We start from the raw sequence: 13,850 nt of genomic DNA, 5'->3' as shown, positions 1-13,850 counted from the left end.
CTTTCAGATCAACGAGTCCAACCATAATGAATAACAACCACGAAAAACTAAATCTTTACTATTTGACCCCTGAAATTTTAATATTTCACTCTCACTGTTAACAAAACAAGTTTCAAAAACAAGTCAACAGCATATACTATAATGCAGAAAACCACCCCATAGATCAGCTGTCTTGAAGCATACTAAACACTATATCATAAGGGCCATAAATAGCAGCAGATACTAATTTTATTACCATAAATATTAGTTACTTAGTGAACTACATACAGATCTACAAGGTTTTTCACAGCTATGCCCCGCTTTCTCAAACAGACCTTCCTGGTTCAACTGAGATATAGCAGATGTTTAAAAGTGAAAGTAAAGGATGTTTAACAATTTTTTAAATTCAAAAATATTTTCTGCATATTGATCTGAAAGTAATTGAGGCAAACTGATAATTACATATAAACCTCCATATGTTACATTTCATTTTTATTCTAGTTCTTCCCAGAATCTAACTGTATAAAACTTTTTAAAGAGAAAGCATGCTTAATGCTGGATCCCACCTTAAGAGACAGACACCAGCTTGCTTTCTCCAACTTGCAGTTCAGATACAAAACCAACATCATCCCCATTTGAGGGGTCAATTATCAACAACAGGCAGAGCGAAAACGATTGCTCACGTGAGCAATATCATAGTCAAGGCTATAAGCACCTGAATTTTACACCACCATAAAAGTGCCCAAGGCTTGAGCATTTCTACTCAGAATTGCTTGAGCAATTCCACTTGCTTATCTATAGACAAACAGGCTAAAGACAACTGACAAGAGACCTGCCCAATGGCTTAGAAGACACTGTCATTTAGCCTGTTAATGTTAAAACTTCAGAATACCTTCCTTCAAGAGAGAAAACCGCAAAGAATCCAGAATAGCTGGAAAATTCCAAGTTTCCAAAAAACTGACACTGCCCAGGAAGCTTCAGCCCTGCAGGACACCTGGGAGGGAGCCTGTCCTGCCACAGATAATGGAGGGAGAAGTGAACAGAAGAACTACCCCAGAAATTACTACTGGAGCCTGCAAACTTCATGAGGAGTCCTGAGAACTGGCTCTTTAAGAAGTTTAAGTCTCTAGACAGGTGGTTCTTACAAAAGAGTCTCATCTTTCTCCCATCCTTGGCTTTATCTCCTCCAACTTTATCAACTCCAACTGACCAGCTACAGCCAACACAGAGGGAAATCAGAGAGGAAAGTCATGAAGCAAACACATGAGGTGAAAATGCAGGTGATAGGGACCAAAACACAAGTTTCACAGTCAACAGAGACCAGAAGATGCAAACCCACCACTCCGGTCCTGGGGCAGGGTGCACAGGGATGGAAAACTGTGGGAAGAGAGGCTGCTCGCCGAGCACACCAGCCGAGGGAAGATATAGGGCAGGATTTGCTGCTGCCAGAGGCCAAAGTGGAGCATATTGTGACTGAAAGAGTGGCTCTGCTGCCACTGGAGTGCCTTGGCAGGGAGAGGAGACAATAACCCCGGAAGGGGTGAGCTCTAGAGCCCATCCTGAGGCCAAGTCTCCTTAGCAACCTGGCTGTGCCAGGGGCTGAGAAGAGCTCTGGTAATTGTCTATCCAAGTCTCCTTGTCACCCTAGCACAGACAGTTCAGGACCTTTCATGGGAGCTAAAAGCCAGAACCAAAGCCCATTGAAGTCAGGGGAAAAACTCACATGGAATTCAATGGGCTTTGGATAAGGCATCCAATTCATTTAGAAAGAAAAAAAAAAACAAAACAAAACAAAAAACAACAAACTACTCTTATTTTCTCCTTTTGAATGTGCTTGTTTCCTCTCCTTACGAATGTGTGATTCAATTGCAGGCTAGGAAAATAAAAGCTGGATAACAAATGCAAGACCAAACATGAGTTCTGGGGACAAGGGAGAGATCCTCATCTAAGGGGGGAAGGGAGAAAAAAAGTTATCTATTTCTTTTTCACAATTTTTAATTAGACACATTTATGAGAGTCTTTAGTACCAGTTTTGGAACGTTACTGACTCCTAAGGAGTCATCTTGATGGCTGCCGCTGTGAAGTTACAGAGGGCTCCTTCATACGATGCCTCTCAGTGCATCAGTAACCTCTCTGGATCGATAGCCCCTGGTAGAGATTTTGTGTATTCAGTCACCACGGAATAAAAAATGAAGCAGTTCCAGCTGTCTCTCTGCTTAACTGAAAACACAGACCTGCCATGCCCTCTTCGTCACTTGTCCTGGTCATCACAGCATGTTCAGCTCTAGTTGCTTATTTTGCCTGACTCCGAGGCTCAGGAAGTCTTCAGCAGTGGTCTAGACCACATTTGGTGAAAACACCGCCCATTCCCAACCACCTTCCTTCTGACCATGCAACATCTGTTGCTTTGGAAAGTGCTAATTATCCTGGAAATTATGGGTCTCAAAAACATCCTACAGCATTTTAGGCCAGACTGTAATCACAGCCCCTTGCCTTGGCTTTGGATTAGTATCCCAAACTTGCAAGATTGACTCTTCAGCCTTGAAAAAAAAAAAGCAACAAAAAATTCCAATCACAGCCTTTTCATCATACACTTGGACTGAAATATTTCTCCCATGTTTCAACTTCACCTGGTACACAGCACTCTCCCACCATTTCTACTGAAACATATACCTAACACAGGAGGGCCCTAAAGGCCACCAAGCTCAGGGAGCAGCACTGCTGATAGAGGAGTATGTTGCTACATGGCTCTATCCCCACATTAACTGTGTGTGTCCTCTCCTATCCAACAACATGTCACATCTGGGGATCTCCTTGGCAGATACTTTACAGACAGATGCACATTTACCCAACACATTAATCCTGCCACCAACTGAACCATGGACAAGCCTCATGGAGTGGGAAACCAGTAGCGTCATCCATCTTTGGGACACCTAGAGCACCCTCCTCATGCCCTGTCCCAAACCGTACCCATGGGATTGCCCAAAACTGCTCCAACAGAAGATGCAGTTATCTGTTAACTTCTCAGATGACTTAACTGCTGCCTGGAGTTGTCAGGAAGGTGAAACCTCTCATGTATAGCTCCAGCTTCCCACAGGGCCAGTGCACCCTGTCCCACCTCAAAGCTGAAATAATTGTTTCTTCTCAGAAGTGGCACTAATGACCATTTCAACCACTGTTTCAGGGAACAACTCTCTCTATTTGTACAAGCCACTGTTTCTACCCTCAATTTTTCGTATCCCTGTTGAGACTGTACATGTACATTTTATTATTGCTGGGTCTGATGATGTTTTTTGGTGGTGTGGATATCTACCACTGGGTGAAGGCAGACATTTACTAAAGCCACTGGGTGAACCACAAGATATCAGTTTTAGATCACTACCTATCCGGGCTAAAAATCAACAATTAAAATAAAGATTAAATGTTTATCAATCTCTCATTGTTCAGTAAGTGAAGACCTTTCAAGTTTCTATCCTGCTCTAGCCGACAGCAAAGGAAGCAGCTTAGAAGGAGAGAGACACAAGGTTCACTGTCCTTCATGAAAGATGCCACCTACACAAGCTGCAAATCTGGCCTCGCTTCACAAGTGCTCAGAGGTTGGATTAATTATTGTTCTCTGAATTAGAGAGCTCTTTTGAGGAGAGTTCCAGGAGGAGTCAAGGCATGAGGAACTGCAACTTGGATTGCTCTAGAAACCAAGCATTACCCAAGTTCATACAAAGGACCCGAGTTGAAACTACACTTGCTCTCCATATCCCTAGGTGGAGTGGTGCAGGAAGGGTCTAACCAAACAGATGTCAGCGTCTCCACAGGAATTTCCTCCTTCAAGGTAGCTTTCTACAACACAGGCCAAGCCAAACCTTCACTTCCTTTCTCCAGCAACAAGCAATTGCTTATGAGGGCCTGTGCTCTATGAAATGCTGGAAGGAAAACATTGCTAACTCCAGTATTTGCTCCATGGTGTGGAAGACTAAGGTTGAGTGCTGGCCGCTCTTTCAAAAGATCAGAAAGAGCTGAGCAGGTGGAGTCAAAACACCTCTACTAATTAACATCATACACTCTACATATGTGAGCCAGGAACCGAGCAGCTTCTACCAGCTACACGTTGGTTTGGTTTCCTTTCTGCATTATATGAAGCCCTGTATGTTGTTTACAGCCAATTCAGAAGTGCTGCTGAACTGTCGTGTTCCAATTATATGAACATACACACACCTCTCAAATCATCACTTCCTAGATAATTTATACACCCCAAGGTAGCATTCATTGCAAGTTAGGGACAATGCTCTCTTCCTCAACTTTGCAAAATCAGAAGATGTTTTAAGGCTACAAGGAATAACAGATCATTGTCATTAAGCACTAAGTGATAGAGACCATCCCTGGCAAACATGCTTGACAAAGAGCAGGAGACTTTCAGGCAGACTAGCTGAATAACTTATGGATCAAACCAGCATCATCAGTGTCGATGAAATCATGCTTTACAAATTTTGGCATCTTTTATCAGTAGGCATTAGCCAACTATTCAGTGTTCCTGTACAGCAGGAGTCTCCATGCACAGCATTTCCTATTGGCCCAACGCTACTTAAAGAAGTCACCTCGGTGGCCAAGAGCTCAAAGGTGTATGACTGCAGTTGGAGCTCCTGGCCCTCACAAGTGAACCCAGTGAGGCGAGGAGCAGCACAGGGGCCTGCTCCCATAAACAGGAGTGAGGGGCTAAACTCTTCTAAGCTCCCTCTGTCCTCAAATTTAGAAGTCTTTTATATAAACCTGAGGGATTTCTTTGTGCTGGTGTATCACACACTTGATCAGTGGTAAGTACTAGGCCCAAACGTCCATCTCTGCTTTGGTTCATGGACCAGTATCAGCAATTGGTATGAAGAGAGACAGCAGGGAACCAGACTCCATATATTCCCTGTTGTCATGGAATACTTTCTCATAAAATTAAACATTTTAACACTGAGTATTAAAATATTTTAGTTCTAAAGATTAAATATACCAGAATTAGACAGTTTCCTACCCATAGCAAAGCCTTTATCACCCCATCCAACTTCCCTGTGCCACCCAAGCCCTCCTACTTACCAAGGTGAGTCAAGTAAAAGGCAGTACCTTTTTTGAACCTCTACAGAAAACTAATCAAGTGTTTTCAAACTCTTTGTCCTTGGCTTCACCACCTTCACCTCTGATTTGAAGTAATGGCACAGTTTCTTCAGCAGACAAAGCTCCCACTGATGTTATTCCATCTGTCTCTTTGGATAGCTCTACAGCATAGCTTCAGCTTGCTGTCCTACATGCATTTTAGCTAAAACCCATCTTCACGTAACACCTTTACAGCATAAGTTCATCTGCACACCTCTCTCATATGGCAGCAAGCCGGGGAAAAGAAAGAAAGCAAGACTGACTTGTGTGGATTGATACAAAGCCCATTGATGTCAGTAAAAACAGTAGGGAAAAAATAAAAATCACAATCAGAACTAGTTAAAAACTATTCTTTTTCCTTAAAGCACAGCTCTGTTGTCAGGCTGAGCCAGTGTGGGTTTCATCAGCCCCACAGAGCAGAAAAAGTCACAGCAGCAAGAGCTGTATGACACTAATCTTGGAGCTCACTTGCAGTATCCCTTAGACAGTGCACGCAAAACCAAAAGCTTCATATTTGTCTGCACAAAGCAGGGAGAGGCCTTATTTTGGTGTGAAAAAAAAACCACAAAAAAACACGGGGAAAGAGAACAATGAGAAGCTGAAATTTTCATTGAAATTCTTTTCAGTGTACCCTAAAAGAAAAAGGTTACAAGAGACTATGAAAAACAACTTGTGACTTCTCACAGACAAGTGGTAAAATTTTATTGTTCTGGCTGCTTCCAGAGAGTATATTAATTTTTATACACACAGATATCATCCTTTGTACTGTGCACAGCTCCCAGCACTCAGCTGCTTTATAATAACCAGAGACAATGCTGGGGTCCAGCATTGTTGGACTGAGCTCTCCAGTAGACTCTGCCAAAGGTTTACCGTACGCCTGGCAAAAAGCATCCCTCCCACAGGGATGATGTCCTCTCCCAGCTGCAGCGGGTTTAACTCACCAGTGCACCCAGCAATGCCATAAAGCACACAGTGGGAGTTATTATTGCTGTTGTTATTGTGACCTGACTGCATATTTTTCATCCTCCAAATTTCCTTTCCTGAAAACAGCTTTGCCTTTAAAGTAAAATGGAAAAGATTATGTAAACCTTTAAAAGACATCTTATATTTCTATGCTTCTCCCCCTTTTCTTACCCAGCATACTTGCTCTATTGAGGAACGCAGGTGTGAAAATATTGGAAGGATGGTGGTATTCTGCATCTCCTGCTAGGCATGGCTGGCTGACCATACCTGTGCACAGGCTCTCAGGGCAAGGGAGAAGCTCCAGCTCCCAGAGTTTCAATGCTCCGTGCTGGACCATCCTGACTCAGCCTTAAGTCTATGTTGGACCTCACTCAACCTTCAGGCTTGTCTCTCCTGCTGCTGAAGTTTTGCCATCATGTGATCCCATGTCAGGAGGGGAGATGTCCCTCCATCAGGATCACACTCATTTCTGCAACACAGAACCCATAACCTGTTCTAAACGTTGGACCAAATGCTGAAGACAATGCTTTTGGGAAGACCCCGACTACACACATTTTTCATTATTATTTCAAGTAATTCAGGTAAATCCAGGTAAAGTTTGCAAGATGCAATAGCTTTCATAGCAAGCACTTAGGCTGACCATGCTTGGACACAAACTTTATGCTCCAAAACGAGAAAGTTTTTCTCTGTTATATTCTACAGTTCTTGACCTCTCTTCTGCTCCCACATTTTCTTGCCTTTCAGCATACACATCCAAATGGCCACCTTTCCGCAAAGCCAAGACCCAGGAACACCATCCCTAGCCTCTGGCTGAGCAGCAGGTGACAGAACTGCTTTCTGAGAACATGTCACTAAAGAGTGTGTGGGGGAAAAAGTCATTTGTTGGAATATTCATTCAAATATAGACATAGGTGGGTTTCACAAACACTCTACATACTGCACTAGCGCAGATATCGAAGGAAACGCACATTTGAAACCACCTGCTGAAATGAAATTATGTTGCTCAGGGATTAAAATTCCCTAAAAATATATATATTTTAGACTTTCACAAGCATCTTGTTAAAATGGTAAAAACTAATTTTATTCCAACTAATACACTGTCACGTTGAGTCACTCCAGTCAAGTTCCGACAGTATCAGTGTTTTTCTTTCATGAACAGTCAAAAATTTCAACATATTCATGCAATCTTTTAAAGAACAACCTGAAAAAATATTTTTAGTATTGAACTGCTCTGCAAATACAAAAGTGCTTAAAAAACTATGATTTTTTTAATGTGGTTTTTAAATTGTAATTAAATTAGTTTTCACTTTATTTTTATGTTTAAATAAAGCAACTGCTGCTGAAGCTGCACCACAGGAACAGTAGTAATCCAAAGATGACTTAATGACTGAAGACCCTGAAAAACTGTAAAATACAGTCACCTCTGGATTTCCAGCTGCACAGTGCTTTGCAGAGCAGTGAGAGGAGAGGATGCCAACATGAAGGTTCTAAGCACAACCTTTTCTCCAGTAGCCACAGAATTTCACATTTTACTGATTTGTCCTCAGTTTGGTACTGCCAGACCTCTCACCTCTGTAACAACCTCACTCTGGTAACCATCCCTCAAGGTTTTTTTTTCTCCTGCACTTCAAATCTCTAGGAAGACCCCCCACACCCTTTCATTCTCTTATCTTCCTAGTGCCATCAACTCCAGCCTTGGCTCATTACAGTCACACACAACTCCAATGCCCACTGCTGAGTACCATCTTCATCCACTTCCACCTCTGCTACATCTCTTTTAATCCCAGTTTAATCCCAAAACACACTAGTGTGACGGTCTCAGTTCAGATTCATCTCGCCCACCACAGGCAGCTATCCCATTGCAGCCACAGAACCATCCCACCTCTGCATTTCCTCCAACGCTCGGGGACAAGGTGAAGAAATGCAGGTGCAAGATATTCATTAATACAGCAGTCATGACTAATAACCTTGTATTTGCCTTTAATATGGCCGGTTCATCCAATCTGTATCACAAGTTCACTTATGATTTTTCTATATTTGTGATAATTCAAACTTTTTTCCCACCCCCCTTTTTTTTTGTTGTTTTTAAGAGGATGTAACTTTACCAATTTACTACCAAATACAATGGCAATTTTTTCAGTAACAACATTGTTGAGAAAAGACTGGCCCAGGTCAAAAAGCTCCTCCGATTAGGCACAGACATGGCTTTCGACACGTGCCAATTGCACATTCAACAAGGCAACAGTCTCGTTAGCATCTTCAGACAACTCCTGCAAATTCCTACTTGCATTTCCACGAGGAGGATACTGCAAGAATTAAAAGGCGTGATTAAAAATGATAATAACAGAGCTGAAACAATATCCTGTTCATCATTCATCAAAAGAAAGAGAAATACCTGCCTTGGGGCTGTAATAAGATAGAAAGTGGGACAGGGAGACCAATCCTCCCTCAGCAGACTCTGCAGGAAACATTCCAAACATGACAAATTCACTGTTCACCCAGTAGATGAAGTAATGACACTAGTATTTGTCCATAAAATGTAATTTAGCCAGACTACTCCAATGAAATCAGAAGCTTTAACACTATAAAACTAGGGGGTTGGAATATTTTTACCATATTAAGAAAGGGGAGGGGGAAAAAAAAACCCGTAAGCTTTCATTTTCCTTTAGCTGAATCATCACACTGCAGTCTTTGTTTTCAAGAACTGCACAGCCTCCAGCACTAAACAATTCGCGTAATTTCTTCTCAGATACACACACCTTGCCAAAAGCCTAATGCCAGGTGTAAAGTCCATACTCAAGCTTATCAGTACATTAAATAAAAATTTTCTTCTCTCTCGACCTAACCAAATACCCGAGGGCAAGCAGCAGTGTGGATTCCTTCATGCTTCCAGTCCCTGTCTCATCATGTCCCATGCCGCAAGCACTTGGGCGAAGACATCAAGCCAAAGCTTGTCCAGGTAAAGAGCCAGTCAACATCTACAAGCACATCTGCCAGCAATGCAAGTTTAGGCTTGGCTGTAATACTGACATTTAACTCCTGCCAGACATTAGTGATGCAACGTCCCAGGCATGTATTTAGTTGGTGTCAGTTCCTTTGTCGTATGTAACACAAATCCTAAAAATAATTCTTTGGAAATTAAGGAACGTACTATAGTTAAGTCAAACTAATTCTGAACTTTATTTCGACAAAACAAAGCTTGGCAAAAAGCAAATAACAATGTATATGTTTTTATGAATTCAGGAATGATAAAATGGAAACATATCTTTAATATATGTCTGTGCCATGTTTGCAGCTACAGACTCTGACAGCAACATGAAAATTCAAAAATAAAACTGCCTAGAAACAGAAGCAAAGTTTTTTCTTCTACCTAAACTAAGGGAAATTTAAGCACTGAAGTACCAATAACCTGCCGTAAAAAGCAAGAGTAAAATTCATCCTAAAGCCCTCTAAAACCTCCAAGAGTTCAGAATAAAAGCATTTTTCTGCACATCCATCAATAAAACCACTCATACATGAGATTTCTGGGGCACGAGCTTTAAGCTGAGAGTCATTTAAAATGCTTCCCGGATGAGAAGTTATTCTCACACTGTTTTCATAGGAAAATAGGAATTACTGTTAAAGGACAACTGTGCGGTACTCTGCCACCTCTGGAGTTTACTCCCCAGTAATGACAACCAAAGCCATGGCTACTAGGTAAACTAGAAACTGGTCAAAGTACAGCTAAACTGGTTGCAAAAAGACTTAAAAAAAAAAAAAATTGTGACAAATTATGTTCATTTTTATAGTAAACAGCAGGTTCTTCTTACAAACTCGTGGTGTTATGGCAGCTGCGTATAAAACCCGGCAATGTGACAAACTTAATCTGAAATCAAACCATTTTTTGTTTCCCTGGATGATAACATTAAATAGGACAGAAATGGCCACCTGCACTAGGAGTGTTCAAAGACTAACCTTTTTTTTTTTTTTTTTTTTTGCCATTAAAATATAAATTCAATTAGTTACTTTCATGCTTAAACAGAACTGCTGCTGCTGAAATTGTACTCGAGCGATAATTGCAATCCAAGAGTGATCTAATTATATACAAGTCTCAGTGGCTGCATTCCCACATTGCTTCCTACAACCTGGATTCACTATGATACAACTCATAAGTGAAAACCACATCGTTTGCAATCGTCCTCCCTTAAGACTGTATGGCTTTATGTATGTTTAATGAGAACAGAGTTAGTCTATTAGTATGCTTACTATAAAAATGTGAGTTTCTACCTACCATTAAATACAAAAGAATGGAAGGCACTTCAGCTGCATGTAAAAAAACAGCTGATGGGCTAAACTGTACAAAGGAAGGAACATTCTTTTAATTAAGGTACTGGATTAGGATTCAAGTACCAGCTTTACTTTTTGGCTCTGCCACCAGCTTCCTGTGTGACCCAGGGCAAGAAATTTCATCTCTCCACAGCTCAGTTTTTCATCTATAAAATGGACAGTGACATTTCCTTCTCCCAATGTCTCTGCATTTCAATTGTAAGCAATTACTGCGCACTAGCACATTGCCTTAGACAATAAGTATCTGATATTAATTGAAGCCTCTGGGTAGTACTCCAATAAAAAGCTAAAATTGACTCTTCTCCCTTTCAAAGGATCCTAACGGAGTTTTGCACCGCCGTCATTGGCCGCTACTGCCATCTAACACGTTTGTATCCCTGCATACAGCCTGCTTAAGTCCTTGTTTTGAAATGGAGGAGGAGGAGAGAGGAAAAGGCAGCCGATTGGGGTATCCCAAACATTTACAGGATAATTTTTTCCAACATAGAACATCCTGGCCAACTGGACTGGACAATTCCCCGCTAACATCGTCAACATGCACAAGTATCCTGTGCAATACAGAGAGGCTGCCAACGACTCGCTGCTTTTTTTCTTCAGTATTTTCTACTCCCATTGTAAAAAAATCAGTGCAATGGTTTTGCCAGGTTTGTAAATTTGAATGAGACCATCTGAGTTGAGTTGACTATTTTAAGAGTCTTCTTGCAAGTAATTACAAGGTAAAAACGAGAATACTTCACACCTACCTTCTGACTGAAAACTACTCAGCCCTGCTGGCTCCAGGCTTTTAATTGTCAAAAGAGTTCAAGGTTTGGAAAGTTATTGGCATCAAGTAATACTGGATATTCCTAGCTAGCATTGTGTCATTATTTGGCACAATTTTTGCTGGGATACCTCCCAAATCTGTGACATAATCAGAGGTTTCTCTACATTACACCATATAGTCAGATGCTCATGTTAGTGTAATATGTTACCATGTTTAATACCATTTTCTATTACTTACACTTAATCAGCTCTGGAACCAGTTAAACCATAAAGGAAAAGCAATTTCAGAGGCTTTCAACTGACAGTTTTCCACACACAACTTGACCTAAAATTACGACTTGAAGTTTCTAAGATGCGGTCTACATACGCAATTGCTTCTAAACAAACATCCATAACTCTCCACAACCCTGTGGGAACTGAAAAATCATATGAAAACAGAAGGGGGGGGAAAGCACAAAATTAACTTCTGTAGAACTGTCTTAACTAGAAAAACTGTCAGAGTTTCCCCTCCTGGCCAGCCTTAATTTACTGCTTCAGCAATTTTATGCCCAACCTCCATGATTATTACAAGCTTTCAGCAACACAGAAACAGCTGAGCTCTCTAACATCAATCCTCCTTGTAGGTTAAAGTCCCAGTATCCCTTGAAAGATTCACAGTAAATTCAACACAGGTATCTTAGGGTGTGCATTCCCCTACATATGTTTTCAAAGTAAACTAACAATTACACCCTTTATTCATCAAATTAAAGGAAGTAAAACAATTAAGTACGCAGAACTCCAAGATGCAGACTGGGATTTGCACAAGTCAGTTTTGGACTTCTGGTTTCCTATCTCAAAGGGTCTGAGCATCAGAAAACACTGAATATTCACCCAGGGAAAATCAGGGCTCCTTTGGGTGCCACCAGCTGGGTACCCGGCACCCGAAATCACTAGTCACTATTGAAAAACCTCATTATTTACTTTTCTGCCTCTCTATAGGAAAGGAATAGATATTTAAATAAATGACATAATCCTTATTACCATTCCATTCATTCATGCAGGTCACTTCAATTTACTGCCAGGAAAAATAAACTTCTGCATAATATTCCTCAATGCAAGACATTCAAAAGGCTCAAAGGAGGAGAGGAGGTGAGAGGGCTTCTGACAAATATTTGCCCAAGTGACTGCATCCTCCATGAACATATTTGCTAGAAAAAACAGGTGAAGAAATTTACAGTCAAGATGAAACATGCCAGACTGGGACCAGAGTGGTAACAAGGAAAAGGAGCAGGGGACAGAGAAGGGAAGGGGAATTTTTAACCAGTTTTGTTTCAGCAAGGAAAATTTCCAATATTGCAAAACTGGCTTTTTCCTCCCACGTAGCCTACTAAAAACACAGTTCTAAGCAAAACCAAAGTTGAGTCAATATGGGTTCCCTAAAGGATTAAGGAAAAAAAACCCAAACAAACCCAAAAAACCTCCAGAAATCCCACAACTCATCATCTCCTTACATTCTTTCTTGGCTGGGCTCTGTAAATCAAGCCTCATCCCTGGCAAGCCCATGCAAGCAGCCCATGCCCTCCAGCACAGTGGTCAGCCGAGGACTGAGGAACGCAGAACAAAATTCACCACCATCTCTGGCAGCCGTTGCCTCTGCACCCTCCATAAACTTTGGTTAAACAAGTTTTCAAATGAAAATGGCTTTGACAGTCACTCGGTTCACCTCAACAATACCCATAGCTCACTCTACCAAGGATCACAAAATATATTGCCAAGGCTATAAAAATCCTCACTGGTTTCAGGGTCGACTACCTAAAACCAAGTACAGACGAGTTGGGTGGTTCACAGACTGGCTTTGAAGACTTAAACTTATAGGGGTTGGTGGTAGAGCTTCAGTGTGACAACATCCCCATCACAGCATCATCTTTTGCCTCCTCTGCTCCACGAAGGCTAACACTCAGTTGCATCTTTGTGGGGAATGTTTTAATTTCTTGCTACCTGAGAAGCTGGCACTTGTTTTCTTTTGGATTTGAGGGGTTCCACAGATTTAAGTGGTCTCAGACAAAATAAGACACTACTTCTAAAGACTGTCCAAAACAATGTGAAGGATGTATTTTTATTCATAGAATCATAGAATGGTTAGGGTTGGAATGGACCTTAAAGATCATCTAGTTCCAACCCCCATGTAAAAGCCAATCAAGAAATAGGGAAATGAAAATTTTGTCACTTTTTTGGTGATAAAACCCAAACTTACAGTAAGATTCTCCACAGAAGATAAGTTGGGCTGTCAGTCACCAGCCAAAAATAGCTTACAATAATCAAACTCATTTTTTTATTTCAATACTGATTGATCAAAAGTTTTATTCACAGAGCTTATGACGCTCAGATCATCCCACAAGCCTGGAGAGAGCAAAGCCCATACAAGACATATGGCAGAAACTGCAGCTCAGATCCCCAAAGGTGCTACCAGCAGCTCCTGTTACAACAGTCAAACTGATTACTTTTGGACAGCAATGCCTTCAGAGTCACTAAAACTGCTCACACCCATCCAGGCTGATCAGCAAGAGTACGACTGAATGGAATTGGTTTCTGAGCTTTCAAGCTTTAATTTAGCTAAGCACTTAAATAAATATGTGTAAGCATTATTAAAGTCAACAAGATTTTTGTATTATTAAGTTAATATTACTAAGCATGTGCTTAATAGTCCT

The 13,850-nt window shown here is 41.2% G+C and overlaps 1 protein-coding gene across 3 annotated transcripts in view; it reads right to left on the bottom strand.

Annotated features, from left to right (window-relative positions):
- FGFR2 (fibroblast growth factor receptor 2) overlaps positions 1-13,850 on the bottom strand; it is an 82,728-nt gene that overhangs the window by 36,228 nt on the left and 32,650 nt on the right. The gene's annotated exons all lie outside the window — the stretch shown is intronic.

This window comes from Antrostomus carolinensis, unplaced genomic scaffold (assembly GCF_000700745.2).
Source record: "Antrostomus carolinensis isolate BGI_N321 unplaced genomic scaffold, ASM70074v2 scaffold4476, whole genome shotgun sequence".
In the NCBI taxonomy this organism is placed as follows: Eukaryota; Metazoa; Chordata; class Aves; order Caprimulgiformes; family Caprimulgidae; genus Antrostomus; species Antrostomus carolinensis.
This window is presented reverse-complemented; position numbering and strand designations above follow the sequence as displayed.